General features: G+C 42.8%; 1 protein-coding gene across 1 annotated transcript in view; it reads right to left on the reverse strand.

The window, feature by feature from the left end:
• The window catches only part of LOC123979295 (partitioning defective 3 homolog), a 387436-nt gene that overhangs the window by 114562 nt on the left and 251971 nt on the right, over window positions 1–20903 (reverse strand). The gene's annotated exons all lie outside the window — the stretch shown is intronic.

Below are 20903 nucleotides of genomic sequence, written 5' to 3' on the forward strand. Positions count from 1 at the left end.
GGTTTGGAATCTCACTTAAAATGGCCGAATACCCTGTGCAGTGCACTTAGCAGGGAACTACAGGGCGATCGGAACGCACCCTTAGAAAGGAAGAAAACTTTACACACGTCACCCTAGATCCTTTCCATTTAACTTGGCCAGGTCCTGTGACGTTACCAGCAGGCGCAGGCCTCCGAGCACATCTGATATCTACACCGTAGCGTATTCGCGCAGCACATCCTCACGTGACGTTAGACAGGCGCAGGCCCCCGAGCAGATATAACCACCCGAGCACATCTGGTACCTCCAACGGTGCTCATCTGCAATCAAAAAATATTTTAAATAGGCCTAGTAAAATAAAATAAAAAAAATCAGTATGTGGCAGTCAGCGTTGATATTGTGGCAGCCCGCCACAAATAAATGAACATATTGTTACTGCTGCAGTGGTCTGAGTAACTGGGACCAGGCTCTGTGGACGTGACTGGCACCGCTAACCTCGCGGGCACTTGTGGAGCTTCTCAACCCCGAAAACGTTTGAGCACATATTCGATTCGCCATCGACTTTGGTAAAACTGCCAATATTCAAATTCTACACAATTGATTTCTCGCCTCAAAACCGCTCAAACGTGTATTTAGCAATTAAATAGCGTACTAAACTTGTAAAAACGAAAGTCGTTCTGCTGTTCGCCTCTTTCTCCGTTACTTTCCGCTTCTCTCGTGAAAGCTTCTTCTTCGTGGGTTATCTTAAAGTCAAGCAGTCATGGCAGACAGTGGAAGCGATACTGCCCCCAGCACTTCCTGTAGTGCATTGCAGTTAGAAGTAAACAACCAGAAATGTTCCTAATATGAAGATTGCTACCTCTCCTTTAAACGGCATCTATGTAATGATGCGTCGACAATGAAATTTCACGTCGGCGAATTTTTATAGCCGACGTGGTCGATTACGTCGACTAATTGTTGCAGCCCTAGTACAAGTACATAATAAAATTATTCAACAACAGTAATTCTTTACTTCCGTCCTTGATGTCCCATTTTCTAACATATCTGAAATCCATTTTTAATATAGTCTCTGCCTCTGCGAGGACGGTGCCACAACAGGAACTGAACCCATGAATTTAGCTTAGTAAGCATCGCACTGTGCCAACTGAGCCATACAAGACTACAGCTGAGCCACTGTTGTGTATGTGAATGGATTGGCAAAAAACACACACATTGGGAGAGAGAGAGAAGAAGAGAGTGATAGAGAGAGAGAGGTTAACCCGTCTCCTGTGGAGCCGCTGTTAATTTGACCAATTTGATTCAGTTGGCCAGGGCTGGAGATGGTGTGATTAAATCTACCCAGGTCACCAACGGGGGTGAAAGCAATTACTTTACAAAAAAATAGAGTGACGGGGGAGGGAGAAGGGACACCCTGCTTTTCTTCCTTCCTACCATCTTCTTCCCTCTATCCCACCAGGCCAGCCAGCAGACGCACTCTCTTTGCTCCACAGCCTCCTCTTTCTGTTTTTTTTTATATTGCTGTAAATGATGGGTGGCCGTCGTTAAAGTGAGTGGGTCACCAAGGGCCAGTTTATCAAGGTCAGGGTGGAGGGTGGAACTGAGAGGAGCTTAGGACCGCAGACTCAACACAGCCACACACACACACACACACACCGCTGCAGTCTTAAAGTGATCCCCTGGATGCTCTTCTTGTCCTCTGTCACACTCATTTTGCAACCTCCCATTACTTTTTTTATTTCCCCATCTCCTTCAGTTCTGCACTTTATTACAGTTAGTTCAGCTTTGACCAACGGGGATTTTAGGATCTTTGCTCTTATCATAAACATTTTTGATAATGGGCAATGTCACACCCTATCATTCCTTCACCTGATGATCATCTTTTTGTTTTCTTTAGCCAGGCCCAACGAAGCGCCTTTGCTAATATTTGATTGGAAGTCGACAGCTGGATTTAATTGAGAGGCCTAAATGGCTTTCAGATAACGATGATGTTCTCAATTCCACTGCAGTTTTATGCAGATGAACACATTACTTTAATGGTCGGCGTTTACCGGGGGACGGAAGAAAGGATAGATGTAGAGAGACAGAAAGAGAGAGAGAGAGAGGAGGTCCCCCCGCCCCTCTCCTCTTTAAATTCACACACCCAGGCCAGATGGCTGTCTTTTCTTGCATGAGATTAGAAGATGTTTCTGATTCACGGTGTCGCTTTCTGGGTAAATTAATATTTCAGGCTAAACTATTTCTGTTTTGGTGGAGCACTGAGGTTGTGCGTGAGTGTGTGTGCTTTTTGAATAAAGCTCCTCCTCTCTATTTGAGAGGGAAGGACAGATCTTGGTGACAGACTGCAGGTAAGGCGTAGGCAGGCAGCCGCTGCTTCGTGAGCGCATTTAGTCATTCCCGGAAAGCCACTGATGATAATTGACTACTCAAAGAAGCCATAATGAGTGATTATTAAGTAAAAAAAAAAAAAAAAAAACAAGCAGCCGCTGTAATTGCAACCATGATAAAGAGACATTGATTAACAAAAAGAACAATGATCTAAAAATTTGTAGCATAATGTTGAGCTTTTGATTAGTCCTGTGCACCGGTGAGTACACAGCTCAGGCACACAGCAGGCCTTATCTCTCTCTGTATGAAGGGCAGGAATGATAATAAACAAGGTAATTATCATTTTTCCATCCATAAATTAGCATCTGCTGGTTAAATAGTGGGGATTTCGACAGTAGGTGGCACATGACCAGCTGGCTACAGTATCAGGCGTCAGTGTGGCTGGCAGGATTAGCCCTGCAGTGATTTTGTGTCACTTGTGGATCTCCCTAAACAAATCCTAAGGTGATCGCCCCTAGCAGTGAGCGATCGACGGAAACGTGTGCAGTGCATTAACCTCAATGGCACTGATGAATGCACACATGGTAATGTGTTGTTCCATGTAATGAATGCTGATGTACTGACCTTTGGCAGTGTTGTTGTTGTTGTTGTTGGTTGTGATGATGGCTTGTGTCTCTAAACCAGGGAAAGTGGGAGATGAGGACGTTGGTGTCAGATTATGTGTACGTGTGTGTGGCTGTGTGTGTTGTCCGTCCAGTGGCTGTTATTCATCACGTCCCACATCAAGATAATGATCAAATTGTCTCTACCTGTCATTGAAGCTCTCACATCTGTCTCTCTCTCTTTTTCTCCCTTCCTCTCTCTGCCTATCTCTACCCTTTCTCCTCCTTCCCCCCGATTCTATATCTCTTCCCACCTGTCTCCCTCCCCCCAGCTGTTGCCTTTTCTCCTCCTTTCCACTCGGCTTTTATCTGCCTTTACTTTTTATTCCTGAGTTCCACTGACCTGACCTCGACTCTCTTTTATCTCCTCCGTCCTGTCAGATGGAACATCCTGGGCCTGCAGGGGGCGTTGCTGAGCCACTTTGTGGAGCCAGTGTACCTGCACAGCGTGACCGTCGGCAGCCTGCGCCACACGGGCCATCTGGGCAGAGTTCTGAACCAGCGGCTAGAGCGCCTGGGCCCACTGCCCGCCATGCACAGACGCAACCAGCCCCTGCTCAGCGGTATGACTCAGACACAGACAGTCAGACATGTCTCAGTGTGATTTAGATGAATTACATTTAGAAACACATCGACATTGGGAAGCCCTCATACCAGAAAGGGGTACATTCATTCACGAGTCCTTTTTATATAGCTGGTGCTGAAAGCTTCGTGACATATAATGAGAAACCTTTTTCTCTTTTTTGGTTACAATCTCCGTTTCCTCAAAGATCTGACCTGTCAAGATGGTGAAATGGTGCAAGTTAGTGCATCAAAGTTTACTGAAATTGAAAAGTGTCCAAAAGACCTACACATATCTACACATCTACTGATCACAGTGATTCCACTAAACAGATATACTGTTTAATATCATAAAATCAATCAATCATATGATCATTTGATCCATTGTTTGATCTTTTATTATTATTTCAACAATGGTTATATGTAAGTCTTCTCAATTTCATATGAAGCTAGATCTGTACAGTGGCTGAGATGTGCTGAACAAACTGCATATCCAAAGTACTGGAGGTTAGTCTAATCATCTGACTGACAAACGTAAGATAAATAATGTAATGTTACTGTATATCTAGCTTCATAATAGCCTAATGTTAGATGGCCGTGTACATATATATGAAAATATAAAGGTATTACACAGCATTGATCATTTGTGACAATCACAAAGTTAATCATAGCAAGCTTGCGTGCAACATGTTCACTTCTCAAATGGGCGAGAACTTTCCTACTCAACGTGAAGGTAATAATAGTTGGCCCGTTTCATTGTCAGCATCCATTGTTGGTCACTTCCATTGTTATGATGTGCCTTTTGCATTTGTTTTTTCCTCAATGCGTTTGTGTTTTCGTTTTTGCAAAGCAAAACCACCGTAGTTCTGTGCTTTATGTTACATAGAAACAAGGAAGTGTTATTTAAATCTTTGAAAGTATGGTGGAAATACACCAGGAATAGACTGAGGCCTATCGGTAATTAAAAACACTATTTAAATTCAGTAAACCAGGAATTTGCAGCTTAATTGACTGACCTGCTGGGATATTTTTTTAAGTACTTTTTTTCTCCAGCTAAATGGCAAACTGTGCTTTCTATCTTCTACTTCTCTCTCACGCTGCATTTAAACAGTTTATGCGCTTAATAAAAGTATCTCTGTATACAGTATCTATTTCCAGAGGTTCCTTTTAATAAATTTATGTCAGCTCCAGACCAAATTAATCGCAACAGATCACACATGTAACACCCACTCACACACCCACACACGCTTAACAAACTCATGTACCCCTGCGTCTCTACAGTTACATTGTGCCAGCCAGACAAGCAACAGCTAAGAAGTTGTCTGGCACGTCTGCCTCCGGGGCTCCACTGAGGCCTGAGGCTTTCGTTTGTAGTGAAGATGAATGCTGGAAGAGGATCTGAATGACACCCAACTTGTAGAAACTGCATCAACCATCACTTCAGATCTAGGCCAGCCAGAGTGGCTGAGCCAGAGAGACACACAGTGATGTAGGGCACATTTTGTTGCTAGGGATTATTGATAAGAACAAAGACGGCTACAATCACACACTAAGAACCACTTTTTAAAAAAAAGAAATCCTCTCAAATGCAGACAATGGATAAACCTAAATCTGATACATTCTCCATGTCTTAAGGCCCATTTATACTCCTGCGTCGCCATGCATTTATACTTGTGTGTAGGTCTGTCCGTCATTCTGCAATTACACCCCCAAACATTTCGCTCGGGTTGCCACAGTCAGATATATTGATTCACTGTGTTACAGCCTCCGTTTTGGCCACTAGTAAATGTTACTTTAAAGCGCGGGGTACTTCCGGTCGGCTCGGAGGCATTGCGAGGCTAAACAGCCGACCAATCACAGAGCTTACGGTCCGCGTCGACTTGACGTGTAGTTACATTTTTGAGGAGGTGCACGTAAGGCGACGGCGTAGCCCCGAAGCCTACACCGTCGATTTGACGCAGAAGTATAAATTGCACTTTACTCGTGCTTGTAGCAGGCTTCAAGTATACTTTTTGAAGGGCATTGGAGTTCTTTGCGTTGCAGGGCTCTGCTCCAGGTAATTGGGTGCCATGAGGATGAATATTTTGTGAGGCCTTTCCTGTATCAAGATTGATAATTGTACTGAATTGTCCTCTGGTGATGAATTGATCATTGAATCCTCCTAGGACGGCCTCAGCAGGCATTTGTCATGATTTGTTCAATGGCTTTTTGAATGGAGTAATCTGACATGTCTGTAATGTAGTTTTTGGTTTTAGATTTTACAAGCTGCATGTTAATATTTAGAGAATTGATCCATGTGTTCATTATTCATGCTCACTTATAATACTAGGTTATTCATTCTAACTATGATACACCTCACATAAGTACATAGTTGGTTTAATGACAATATAGGTTTTTCCCCACCTCAAGAATGATGCTGCAGAATGTCCTTTACTATGTCTTTGTGTTGACGAACGATGTAGACATGCCCTTTACCTTTAGACAGCATCTTTACTCAAAACAGAGATGGCCTCCTATGTCCCCTGCAAATGCTCTGCCCTCCCCTCTGACACGCTTCACAATGATGTGTGTTCTCTGTGTGTCCATGCGGGGGGAGGAAGATGGACAGACAGTGGAGATGGCCCTACACCAAATCGATATAATCACAGCCCTTATCAGGCACTCATTCAATCTGAAGGGAGCTTGGATAGAGAGAGAGAGAGAGAGAGAGAGAGAGAGAGAGAGAGAGACAGGCTGAGGGGAAGAGAGGGAGACAGCAAGGCAGGAAGGGAAGAAAGGAAAAAGAGAGCTTTGGTTGCATTCAGATGGCTGCGTGCGTACCCCACCCACCAACCTCCGCTCATCTCCTCCTCCATTCTTTCATTGGCTATTGTGTGTCCAGGGTTATTTAAAAGCAACACCCCCAGAGGAAATTCCTGGGGATCTCTCTTAGGGCCCGTTCTTATCGCACACAGCCAAAGCAGCTCCATCTGAACCCAGAGGGCCAAACACATTGATGGACTGACTTGTCCGTCCCTCTCGTCCTGCTTTTTCACCCCCACCGCAGCGTGAACAGAAAGTGTGGTAGGGCTCTGTCATTCTGGGATAAGAAGAATCAATACAACAGTAGATAAAATAAAAATATAATAATTTAACAATACTAATGGTTGTTATGGTTCACCACTTTTGGAGTTTTGCTGTTTTAAAATTTTATTTTATTTTCTATTTAACCTTTATTTAATCAGGCAAGTTAGTTATTAAAAATAAATTCCTATTTACAACTATGGCCGCGCTAGAAGAAGGGCGTGACACGTGGAAATAAAGGGGTATGAAAACAAGATAAACAGGGACAATCAGATTAATGAGACAACATATAAACAAAACAGAAACAAACTAGACCAGCAATGGGAAACAGAGCTGCAAAGGCAACACATCATCAAATAGGATGATAGTGGAAGCAGTATGGAACACAATTTAAAAAGTTATGAATGAATTAGAAAGATAAACAGGCCATAAGGAGTTTTAAAATTAAACACATAGGACAATTTGTTAAAAGGATTAGGTTGTAAAACAACTGCAGACATCTGAAAAAATATATCTATAAGAGATTTCCTGAAAGCAGATCCAGAGATGAAAGTGTCTAGTTTTAAAATCTTTTTGTCGGGCATTCCAGTCCATTGCTGCAGCATGTTGGAATGAGGAGCGGCCAAAGGCCTGGTTTGCCTTAGGAACTTTTAACAGTATATGGCAAGAGAAGCATGTGTTAAAGGAGGAGGATGATGTGTGTAATAAGCTTACAAGGTAAGGAGGGGCCTGCCCAAGGAGGGTTTTGTAGAATAAGCCAGTGTATTCTACGTTGTGTGTAGTAGGGTGCCAATTATCAGAAGAATATACCGTGCAGTGGTGGGTCTTATATAGGGCACTTATGGCAAATCTGACTGCAGAATGGTATAGAATGTCAAGCATTTCGAGAGCACTATTTAGAGGCTAATCTGTAAATGGTGTCACCATAATCTAGTAAAGGCAACACTGTTGCCTGGACAACTGTAAATCTAGTGGCAGGAATGAAGGAGGAGTTGTGTCTATGCAGAAATCCCAGTTTAGATTTGACCTTTCCTTGCAATTATGTGGCATAGCGTATAATGTTGATTGAGTACACATGCTTGTTTTACCGCGACACCCTGCTTTGTTCACATTTTCACAATTCATATTGAGACAGTAATTTTGTTCTGTGGTGTGAAATGCATATGCATGAGTTTAACATCAGAAGAGACTGCATTTGAGAGAGTTCATAGATTAACTTGAACATTGGTGGGTAAGTTACTTGATAAATCAAATACTCATGACATAATATAACTGATTGAAATTGTCAGACTGTCAAAGTAACGTACCACAAGGGACTACCTTTCAAATTGACCATATCTGGATGAGAGGGTGGAGCTGGGGAGGGATACGCATTGCTCCACCTGACAGGTCGCTGTGGTTGCAACTTGTCAATCACAAGGTACCTACGCCCTAAAGCATACCCTGCTTTATTTTCCTCTTAATGGGACCATCCATTACAAAATGAACAACGTGCTGTATTGAAAACTTGAAACTAGTGATTGAGACCATAACCCCATTAGCAAAGTGTTTGCTGAGATAATAAATCAAGTGAGAAGTACGGTCATTTTCTCACAGACTGCTATACAACAGAAATTTGTTTTGCAACCAGTGGAGTCGCCCCTGCTGGCCATTCAGACCTGGAGGTACCCACTTGGAGGTTGCTTTAAAATTTTTAATAAAGTGTTATGGTGTAATATTTATACACATCTCAAATTCAGCATGTATCAAGATTTCCAATCTAGTCGTATAAGGACTCGCATAAAAAGGACAGGCAACCAGCACATGCATTTTGAAGAGAGCAAGCAATCAGTGAAAAGATGTTGGATGTTTTTGAGGTTGATTGTTTAAAGGACAGAACTACAATATAGGGCTGGAAATGCAGCATAATAGGTCCCTATTATGCTGCATTTCCAGCCCTATATTGTAGTTCTGTGACTCCTGTATGGTGGCTTTGCATGATTCAAAGTTCAAAAAAGTATTTTCTATCTTATACTGGCTCTTCATGCTGGCCCTCATTTCAGCATCTGTCTGAAACAAACTGTTTATGCTTCTGTTTTTTTGAGACCCTCAACTCCAGAGCCCATTGTCTTCTGATTGGCCATTGTCTAATGTGTTTACTAGGTTGCTGCAGGGATAGGTCTGCATGTTCCTTTGTGGGCAAGGCCAGCTGGGGGATGTCTGAGGTTTTGGCTCACAGGGATTTCTTTTTAATACTTTTAACTCAAACTTTGGTCATCTTTAATATGATCATCTGACACAGAAATGCTAGAAAATATGAAAAAGCATAATAGATCCCCTTTAAAGTATTGATTGGCCTATGTCAGAGAGCTGCACACTTGAAAGTAGCTCCAAATGTATATTGTTTGTGTAACTGTTTGCTTCAAGCAGTTGGGGGTAAAGTGTTGTTGAATGTGAATAGAGATCACTCACCAAGTGTTTCAAGGATTCCAAACAGCAACCTTTCAGTCATATCCCCCTTTCTCATTACAACATTACCTAGACATTGAAGAAGTTCGTCTTTTCACATAGGCCTACCTGTTGCTTCACTACTCCTCCTCTGCTGCTCCACCCCCCAGAGGAACACTTTGATGCAATGTATACACATACACAAACAAGCTATCCTGTATTGTGGCTCTACGGCAGCCTCAGATATTAAGCCGTGGGTATGTGTACTGTAGAGTTCTGAATCCCATAACCAAAGGCTCTAATTCTGCCTCTTTCATGTCTGCAAAACACTTCCCAGCAGAGAAATTGATCAAGTCTTCAATGAGGGAAAAATCAAATTGCCTATTACAGAAACAGAGGAGTCAAATCCATTGAAGGGATGAAATGAGCCATGAATGGAGCGAGAGAAAGGAAAAAGGCAGGATGGATAGGAGGGTCTTTTGTTCAAAGAGGTGCGTCTCCACAAGAGAGAAGAGATGGGTAATAAGAGACTTGGAGGATTGTTACTGTGGCAGGCCATTCATTCCAGCTCCAAGGAGCTACAGAAAAGAGGAGCTGCGATTGGTGAATGGAAGAGTGAAGACAGGAAAATGAGTGTGGCAAGGAGGGAGATGATCTGCAGGCATGTATTGTGGTATTGTACATCAGGTATTGTACTATAACAAGCTTTCTGTCAGACGGTGAGATCAGAGGCAACTGTTGTTCACCAATCGTCCAGAATCTGTCTGAAGGTACCTTTAACATTGCTTGATATAATAAATACTGGGTTGGAAGTCGAGTGATTCCTTTCTGAAGACAGTTTGAAAGATTTAGTGTGGCTATAATGTTCTCGCAGCACTTATTTTGCGAGCTTAGATGCTACATGTGAAGTATGTCTCTTGTGACACATTTTGCACCCAAAATGTCCTCCTTTGTAGTATTGTCAGTAAGTTAGTTAAAAAGGACACCTGTGACAAAACACAATGCAACATATTATACTGCAATTCATAGTAAACATTTTACATGTCAACTTCGATAATGTTCAGAGGAACAGGTTACATTATGTTTCGGTCTATTTCTATTTAGTGAGCTTAAGGCATGTTTTGTTATCTTTGGACAGAGCCTAGCTAGCTGTTTGTTTCGGTGCGTACCTATATTAAGCACTCCTGCATATGCGCATACTTCTCTATACTCAGCGCCTTCAACTCCTATGTCAGTCACATCTGGGTTAATATGTATTTTCTCAAAAACACACATAGGTGTCACAACAAGCATCAAACATATGCCTATGCTGTATGTAACATCTCCTTTCCTTCAGCTGTTACATGATTAACATGTGGGCTTTAGCTTCTCTCAATAGCATGCATTTGTTTTATATCTTTTGTTTGTTAATTTGTTAAATGTTAATTTTTTCACAACACTACACCCAAGTCACAAGTTCAGACATTATGGTGGCCATGACAGGCTGCCACTACGCGAGTAGACGTTATGGCCAGTTGTACATAAAGATTTACCTGTGTCAAGCACTATCCATGTGAAGAGGTTCCCCTTTTCTTGCTACTCAGTGACTTAGGCTGTCTCTCCAGTGACGTGACCCTGGTCAGGATTGAGCTTCTCTGGCATTCCCAACTGAGGTGTTTGGGTTGAGCGCTCTTTGTAAAGTGTGTAGTCAACATCCACCATGTTGCAGTTTCGCTTGCTTGCAGAGGGATATTACTTTTTTAATGGCTGACTCGGCTTTCCATTCAACTTTGGATGTCGGGGTGAGGATGTGACATGTCCAAATCCTCAGCTCGCTGCAAACCTCCTGAATGGTTCACAAGCAAATTGTGGGCCATTGTCAGTGGTCAGTCTGTCTATACTGTGCAAACTGGGCTTTGCAGCATGTGATGATCTGGCTGGTGGTCGATTTCCCAGTAGTCCGAGTAATGGTCTACAAGGATGAGAAGGTCTTTTGCAGCAGATGAACAGATACCCATGTTCACCATCATATATTCTTTATGCTGGGCTCATGCGTGATCATTGCAATCGGAGAAGTTCACCCCAAAGTCTGTTATCGCCGCCTTCATATTTGGCCAGAAAAGTGCATCCCTGGCTCGTCTTTAACATGCCTCCTTGCCGGCATGACTAATGTGCATGCGTGTGAGCAGTTGAGCTCTTGGCCTTCGGAATAATGACGCACTGCCCCTCTATACAGCACTCCGTTTTGAACATTGCTCTTATCTGTAAAGGGCCAGTATTCCAACACTGCCAATGGGATATCCTCCTTGAAATCAGGCCACCCACCAAGGATTTCAGTGCTTGAAGTACACCGTCCATTTTAGAGTGCTGCACAATATGGCAGAATCTGAAGGCTTCAACATCCAGGTGCTGTGCTTGGTCCAGCTTTGAGTCTGGGTGCTATCCATGATACACACAACATGTTACATGCATGGGATGTCATGGTGTAGTCCTGCCTAAATTGTAACTGGCACACATCTTGGACCCTGGCATGTACACAACGTTGAGATTGCAACAGGACCTGGAGACGTTTTGGGGCACTCAGGAGTGGTTTTTTGAAGATAGTGATTAATGGTCTGTTGTCCTTTCCTGCGGTGACTGCTTCACTGCCATTTAAGTATCTATGGCAGGTGAAAACTATACTCAAGCACTCTTTCTCTATTTGGGTGTAGTTGTGGTCAGTCTGTGTCAGTGCTCTCGAGGCAAAAGCCATGGGCTGCCCCCGCTGCAGCAAGCAGCACCCCAGTCCAGTCCCGTGGCTCTGGATTATAGCAGGCATTGTGATGTCGTAATATTTGAGAGCGTGTCTGCTACAGACCATCTGCTTAATGCCACGCACTGCATCATCATGTTTGGTCAACTAATCCCATTCAGTGTCCTTATCCAGGAGCCTATGGAGTGGCTTACATGTCTCAGAGTGCTTTCGCTGAAATTTTGCAAGGTATGTTAAGAACCGGATGAAGCATTGCACAGCTTTCACATCCATGGGTGTTGGCATGTCCAACACAGCTCATGTTTTCTCTAGGTCGATTTTCAGTCCTCCAGAGGACAGTATGTGACCATGAGCTTGAACTGCAGCCTGCATTCGCATTATGAGAGTGCGCAAGTAGTTGCTGTGTTGTCGGTCAGGCCCAATAGTAATATGTTCTGGTAGATTTTAGACGCAACGGAGACCATAAACAGGAGTTTGAGCCACCTCATTCGGCCCCACATTGTCCAGAAAGTCATCAGATGTCTACTGACGTGGTAGAGCTTACACTTTAGAAAGGCATCACGAGCATCCACTGACGTCCAAATTTGACTCCTGGCCAGCTTATACAGCACGTCTTCCAGCATCAGCATTATGGTAGTGTTCTCGATGAAGACACCTAATTCTCTACATGGACCCTAATGTGACTGCTACTCACCTCCACTTCCCCTCTACCTTTGTCTCTCTTTCCTTGACCGTACACTTTGTGTGCTTTGCTAGCAAGGCTAATTATTTCAAAGAGAGGAGGTCGAGAGGGCGGGACAGAGAGACAATCAAAACAGTCTAGTGTAGGGGAGGATTCATCTTTGTGACTGGAGGTAATATTTACAGCATACACACCATAGCTGGCATCACTCAAACACTGTTAACTGGAGGAACTCAAGAGCAGACAAGCACTCACACAAAGGCAGCAACACGTTGCTTATATGCTCAATAGCCCTCCCGTTCCCCCCTCCCTCCCCCCCTCACCCTCTGAGGTATATAGAGCTTCATATAAACATCCATGCGTTTTCAGGCCCAGGTTGACTTAGCTTTTTACAGTGCTGCAAAACTTTGTCTGCCATTAGCCTCAGGGAGAGAGTAAGTAAAGAGTGAAGGAAGGTTAAACAAAACAACAAAGTGGAGGTTTGCAGAGGAAAATTGAAAATTTCCACACAGTCTGGGATTTACTCACAAGTTCATTATATTTTGATATACTTTTATGAAATGTTTTTTTTTTACACAGTGAAAATAATTTCAATCACCTATGTGGGAAAACCACCAGAATTAGGTTAAACCCACCTAAGTCCTTCTCTGTTGTCCTCCCTGTAGGGCTGAGCAATGCCGAGTATCAGCAGCCTGGGAAGGCCTCGTGTGTGAGTGTTAACTGGACGCTGGGTGATGCACAGTTGGAGGTGGTCAACACAGCCACCGGACGGAGACGGGACTCAGGGACACCCTCGCGTCTCTGCAAGCACACCCTGTTCACCCGCTGGAACAGACTGTACCGCAAGGTGAGGGCAAACATCCACAGGGAAGGTAAAGCCAGGGCACAATGGGCTCAGTTAAATTTATTAATGGGGAGAGAGAATCAATGAGAGAAACGCTTATGGTCAGTGGCTGAATTGTATTTGTAGGATGTGAAATAAAGGTACAGTGTTAGGTGACTTGGATGAGCATTAAACTCTACTGCATTAGAAAATATCTGGTTCTCTGATGAAAACGTTAAAGTTATTAGACTGAATGCAAGAAAAGCTCACAAGCTTAATTTAGCTAAGAAACATGCAATCATGAGTTTAAAATTCTGTTGTGTGCATGAACTAAAGCAATATTTTGCTTTGTGGAAATATTCAGCAATTTGAATTAGTTCACTTTCAGACTCGGGGTCAGTTTTGGATGAATTTAGCAACTGTGATGTGGTGTTTTGTTCCCACTTGCAACAAGAGAGAATTCTGAATTTGCTACAGCTCTGATTTATGGCTTTGACTGACTTCCTCTCCATTGGAATGGTGACTGAGGCTCATGGGTATTGCAGTATTTAGAGCCATCTGTCATACTAAACTCATAAGATTTCCCAGAAACAAGTTTTTTTTGTTTGTTTTGGGCGTAAATTCTTGCCTAGGACATGAGGGTGAGAAAGATGAAAAAATAGTCCCAGGCTGTCGGCAAACCAGGGATGTTGTGGCTCATTGTCAGTGTCTTAACCCCTAAACTATGGAGGCGCCCCAGAGATGAAGTTGAGATAATTAAAACTGATGGCCATAACACAGTGTGAAATTATCTAGGTGACTCCTGCGTTTCTGTGTTGAGGAACATTTGGGATACCATTACAGAAATGGGAATTTCCAGTGGTAAAAACACTGAACCAGTGGCTCCTCTCACTCTGTAGGGCTTATCTCACTAGACATTCTGGATGTTGATTTATTGTAGAAAAGGCACAGGTGTAACATTAATGATACTAGCATGCACAACTACATGGAATACAGCCATTATTAGTATTGATAATACACACACGCACACTGTGCTGTGCTTGTTATTACATGTGGAGATATCTGTGGAAAAACTCCCACTGATTTAAATGTTAATTAAAAATCACCCTGCACATTGTATTTTTAACTTGCGAAAAAAACTTGGGAAAATATTCCTATGTACTATTTAATTAATATGGGTCTAAACAATAGTCACATTTTCATATGAATAAAAGTCTGCTTCACCACTCTGCTCTACTTGCACTCCATGTAAATGCTCCTGTTGTCAAAAACACTGCAATCCTTCGCCATCACAAATCACATGCGAGCAGTAATAGAGAAACATTAACTACAGAGATGCATGCCAACATCCACTCAGTCATAAAGCACAGACACATGTATTAAAATCTGTGTCACAGAGCAGTCTGGCTGCAGGTGAACACTCTGTGGAGGATATGTGGAATGTCCTTTCTGCTGTAGATAAATTTGTCGGCCCGGCAACATCTGCTGTCTATGCGGCTTATCAAAAACTGGCAGCTCGGATCTTTAACGTCAGCACACAGAGCCGCTGCACTTTCATTTCCATTCTGAAACTTTATGTAACAGACACTGCCTGCATCGCCAAATGGCGGCCGTTAAAGCATAATGACTATGAAACCATAATTATTTGGAGGAGTACTCGAGGAGGCCCCCAGCCTAAGTGCTCCCTGCGCGCCGTATAGAAGGGCCACGCAAGAGCAGTCGCACTAATCTCCAAAAGAAACTTTTACTCTCTCCCTCTCTCTCACCCACTTGTCTCTCCGCCGATCTTCATTGTTTCCCCTCGCGACAATAGGAATGCGCAAAAAGCACAGAGAATGTTCAATTGCTTGTGAAATTTAAATGGGGAGATTACACAGCTGTTGAAGCCCCCCACAAACCCACCTCCTCCCAACCCCACCCAAATGCATTTGTGCCGGCTCATTCGTTTTGTTTGGTCGCTCTTCTTCTTCTCTCTCTCTCCCCCCTCACGACACCTTTAGCCTCTCTGCCCTGGCTTTATTCCTCTCTCTTTGTTTTCCCTTCCTATCTTCATGTCTGTCTCCGTGTCGCTTTTATCTGACTCCAGATTGCTCTCTCTCTCTCTCTCTCTCTCTCTCTCTCTCTCTCTGTCTTTCCTCTCCCCTTTCTCTCTTGCTCACTCGCCCTCTTCAGTTGGGGATCCGCGTGTCCGGCTCAGTGGACCGCCAGCTCATGTACTGCGAGGCCAAGATGGCGGCACATCCTTACCAGACAGTGAAACAGCAGTGGCTCAGATCTCTGCAGGAAACGGGCCTCGGTACCTGGGTCAAGAAACCGCCCGAGCAGGAACAGTTCCTGTTGTCGGTCTGAGGAAGAGTGTGTGTGTGTGTGTGTGTGTGTGTGTGTGATAGGGAGTGTGTGTGTTTGTTTAACCTTTATTTTTTTAGGATAAGATGATTCCATGCTCTTTAACAACACTCTGCTTCACACCTTCATACCTGAAGTCTCCCAGTGCAACCTCTAAACTCAAGGCACATCCGCGTGTACGTGTGTCATTCTGGATGTACCGCCCATCCACCCAATAGACAAACGACAAGAGGAAGGTCAACTGGACAGGCTGAAAAGAAAACGGACATAAAAAGGTGGACCCTTTCTTTGACTTGCCCTTCTTTAAACACACAAACACACACACATTTAAGCAAACACACACCTAAATACCCCCTTCTTCTGCTGTCAAGGAAGGTTGGGGTAACCTTGAGCAGAATGAAAGGCAGCCGCTATCTTGTCATCAGCTATTTCCGGGCCCCAAGGCTCCCGCTGAGGAGCAGAGCCACGGGGGAGAGAGCGAGAGCGAGAGAGAGAGTGGTCCACGTCCAATTACCGGCCCTGTCAGGGTGACGGGTGATAGAGGAAGAGGAAGGGAAGCAATGGGAAGAGAGTGAGAGAATAAAGAGAAGGACAGACCATAGCTTCAAATCAGCCCACCTCACCTTCCTTCTCTCATTTCTATCTTTGTCCTCCTTCTCTGACTCACCCTTTAACTCCTGACTTTCTTCTCCTTTTGTCTCCATCTCTCCTTCCTTGCCCTCTTTCCATTTTCTTCCTTCCTCCGCCTTTTTACCTCGCCTCTTCTTTGTCACTCTCTCCTCTTTGCTTGCATCTGCCCCCCACTCCCTCCCCGCCTTTCAAGCACTGCGGAGGTTAACACGACACAACGACAGGTTAATACACCCTCTTTTTTTTCCTCCCTTCCTCACCTCACTGGGTAGAGCGAAGGAGAAGAATCGAGGTTAGGTACATAAACGCAGCCATTACAGATCGCCTAAGTACAAGTGGAGGTGATGATGGAGGAAAGGGGAGTGGTTACCCGTTTTTCCCCTCTCTTTCATACTACAATTATTTCCATTGTTTTTTGACCCGGATGACCTCAGTTTTCAGCCCGGTGTGCCCAGTTTCCGTACATTGAAGCTTGTCACCAACAAGAGTGATTTTCAGTCGTGACTCATTAGCGAGGCCTCGTTGACCTGATAGACGCTTTATTCCTGTGGTCATGACCGCCCTGAACAGATCAACAGTCAAGGTGGCGAATAGTTTTCCAAGCCCACACCCCCTCACTGTCAGCACTGTGGTCAACTTGAGGGATTTTTATTTTTAAACCCCATTTTTCGACAGACTCAAACACACAACCTTTATGTACGAATTAAAGATGAAAAATCAGCAAGGTAAATATGGACATCTCAAACACTACCATGTAGATTTGTACCTCACAGTTTTTTATGTCTTTGCATATTTCATGATGTAAACATCTGATTTTTTTTATGCAGCTAAGTGTTGATATTCATTATGATCATGACTGTGTTGTTCCGTCATTGCTGTATTTTCCTCAAGGATTTTAGATGAGGCATCCAAACCGCCACCAGCACGGCTCAGTCAGCAGTAAAATCTAAGTAGTGAGAGTGACATCTAGTGGTGTTTTTCTGTTGTTGTTTTCCCATCCCGCTCCTACTGAGCCCCTCTTCTGGCAGCATAATGTGTCTCCAGTGAGGATACAGTATCAAATCAAATCGCTGACCGTGTGGCCGACTGAACTGTAGAGTATGACCTTCAGCGGTGATCAGTGTGAACATGTTCTGATACGCAGGCAGATTTACACAAGAGACAACTTGACCCTCATTGGACCTGCATCTGGCCTCACATTCACTAGGCAAATTCTTACTAATGTAAATGTAATCTTTTGGATTTTTTTAAGATTTGAAGACCTTGAAAACTTGGTTTCAAATCTTAACTATTTCTTTATAGCATTAAATACGCATGACTTAATAAGCAAAAGTTAATTCTTATTATCATTCTTAGTGATTAGTTATCAAGAGTCTAACACCCAAAATTTCAGTTCTGATTCAAATCCTGGGACACTGCCATTTTCTAAATGAAGCCCCACTACTTTGAAACCAGTGAGAAGAGTACAGAGAAAAACTAAAATATAGAAAACTCTCCAAAATAACCAAAACTGTTACCTAACTTAGGCAGGAAATATTTTGTTCCTGTAAGACGTCATTACTCATGGTAAGAAGCTGATTAAAAAAATCAAATGATAAAATAATATTTTTGCCAGTAGCAAACTGTTTGTCTTTCAAAGCTGACAGTACTTAAAAGTTTCATTGGAGTTTTTATGTCCTGTGATGGTCTGCATGCCATTTTAAAGGATTTTCCCTCGTGGCAAGAGTAAAATTCTGGCAACATGTGTACATATTGGTACAGTATATTATGTGCTAGTGACATAGCTGGATTAACCTTTTACAGGGCCCCTATTAACCACCCCCACATCCCGCCACCTATACATGAGCAGCTTTATTATGCACCCAGAGACCGACTAGTACTTACATGTTGGAATCATTTCTGGCCCCAGATTGTGTGTCAGTTAGTTTTTGGTAATCTTACTAAACACAACACTATTTTGACAATGTCCCATGCAGACACAGTATAATACATCTGCAGTTCATCCATTTACAAAAACCAAGTGACTAAGCTGAGAGTTCGGGGCCTAGTTGGTAATCCAGCCTTGGCCAGTGGCAGCTTTAAAAAAAACAAACAAAAAAAACAACTGTGGCTCTCAGGATCTCAGATTCTTTGTTTACACCTTAACCAAATGGAAATCCTGAATCTGTTTTCCCATAGCGGCAATAATCACATTTTGTGTAGATTGCGTCAGTGTGTATCAGAACAGGGAGTGTTTGTCTTTCATCTACATGTGGGGCAGCTGTTTACTGCTTGTTCATCATCAGCCTACACTACATACAACACAGGTAACAACATTCCTCCTTGCCTCACACCGTGTTTCACAATGGCTGCATTAGCCATGACAACAGATTTGCAGATTTATTTTGAGAGATAATAAATATAAGGCATGTCTGAATGGCAATATTGTATCTAAGACTGTACATATGTAAAAGAAAAATGTACAAAAAAGATGTTGACAGAGATGTGAGCAAGATCCTAAAATGTCTAATGATGTAAATTAAAGTATATAAAGAAATGCTGCTAAGGTCTGTAAATTGCACTTCAGTAACAAATAAGTGAATGTTTGTACTGTATATGTGAATAAAACCACAAAATCTTGTAATTTTACCTCGTCTTGATAGTTTTTGAATCTTCAGATTTTGACGTCAATTAGTAATGAACATTAAATGTATAATATGTCATCTGTATCCTACCAAATACACAAAAATCAAACAATGAGCACTGATATTGGGCCATTTCCACTTTGTCGGCTTCATGATCACCTTTCTTTCACTGCTGGCCCTCAGGAGCATCCAGACATATATTAAAGAGGCCTCCCTCGTCCTGTCTCTCCCGGGGGAAATCCATGGGGAAATGGTTATCTCTGTTGGGCTCGGTGGCAGGTGTCATACAGACCAGCCGCCAAATTAGCCTGGAGGCAGAATGAAGCGAGGAAGAAGAGAAGAGGTGCGTGCATCGGGGTATGCCTCCTCAGCAGCATCCACTCATCCCCCTAAGGCTATAGAGTCGACTGTGCTCTACAATAAACATCATAATTGACAATTTGCTCCAGTGGCTGGTCACGGCCAGACAGCTATAATCTAATGGACAAGGACTGAGAGGTAAAACTCCACAGAATATTCTGTCTCCCAGTGTCATGTGATTTCTCAGTGATATCTAAGAGCCGTAACACACTTTTTCAAAACATAGACGTAGCCCAACAACAGTACTTGTCTTTGGTCTATCAAGACATTTTGAAAATGATGTAAAAATGCCCCAACTGTCCTCAGGGTGCAAAAGACTGTTAACATTGCAGAAGTGGTGGAAAATACATTTACTTAAGGACTGTAATTGTAACCTGCCACGTAGAATGTTTGTCTCCCCCTCTGACAATATGAGTGTAATTACACAACCCTGTTGACACCTGCTTCTGATGTGCAGGCTTTGCCATACTGAGTTTCTGCTGTTGCCACAGTTGCTCCCCCCTTCAGCTCCGGCAAACCAATCATTGCTGGTAAAATATATCACTACTGGTTCGCCAGCAAGGGAATGTCGCCACACCAGACTTAAAAACTCCAGTATACTGTAAAGAGAGATTTATATGGCGGGGAGAGGCATAATCAGCATTGTGTGAACTCGTTTTGGCAAGGGCTTGAACGTAACGGACATTTATTTAAATGTAAAAGTCCCGCACTCCAGCTGTAAGTACAAATATGAGATAAGGGTCCTTTATTTGAGTGTTTCCAGTTTGTCCTTTAAATGTCTACTTCACTACATTTAAGAGGGAAAGATAATTTTCACTCCACTGTACTATTTGACAACTAGTTATTAGTTATATCCAGACTAAAATTTTTACATTCAAAACAGATGCTTGAGATGCTTGTGAAAAATGGTTCCTTTTGGCAAAGAGTGTAGTTGGGATTCCTTGTCATGTTGCAGTTGCCTGAGTTGTTAGAAGTTTACTTCAAGACTCTGTTTATAGTAACTTCAAAGGCCAGTGGATCTGAGGTTAGATATTGACAATCGACACATCAGATCCAAACCCAGAAAATAAATGTCTTCCAGGAAAAAGCTTCATGTCACAGCAGAAGTATAGATGAATATAATAAAGTGAATGACTGAATTCCATTTAACTGCTATCAGGGTCCTGGTATTGTGCATGACTTCCTGTGACACTTGAATAGAACAATGCCATTGTTAATGTTATTAATAACACCTGTGCATTTCCCACTATGTGAAGACAAAATGATAAAACCTGCCCTCCTTAATTTAACCCACTTCAATGTGGATTGCGTCACCAAATGTTAGAGAGCATACCGTATGTGTAAGAAATAAGCCTTTACATACCTACCATATGTAACAGTGTGGCTGTCACATGGCTTCCTTTAAGCTGGAGGACTACTTGGCAACAAACCTTTACACAAACTAAAAATATTAAGTGTCATAGCAGCGATGGTAAAATTAATTAAGTCCATGTTTGCACTCAACAAATATTCATACACTTTATGGTTCACCTCTAATTAACACTATACGTCATTATATCCCAAGCTACTGGATTTATATCCAGATGAATAAAGTGTGATGTTCAAAATGATACATATCTTACTGAACTGAATAAAAGCATGAGAGGGGTATGTGTTAAATAAGGTGGAACAGAGACACGCAAGACTGGAA

The sequence above is a fragment of the Micropterus dolomieu genome, linkage group LG01 (genome assembly GCF_021292245.1).
Source record: "Micropterus dolomieu isolate WLL.071019.BEF.003 ecotype Adirondacks linkage group LG01, ASM2129224v1, whole genome shotgun sequence".
Classification (NCBI taxonomy): Eukaryota; Metazoa; Chordata; class Actinopteri; order Centrarchiformes; family Centrarchidae; genus Micropterus; species Micropterus dolomieu.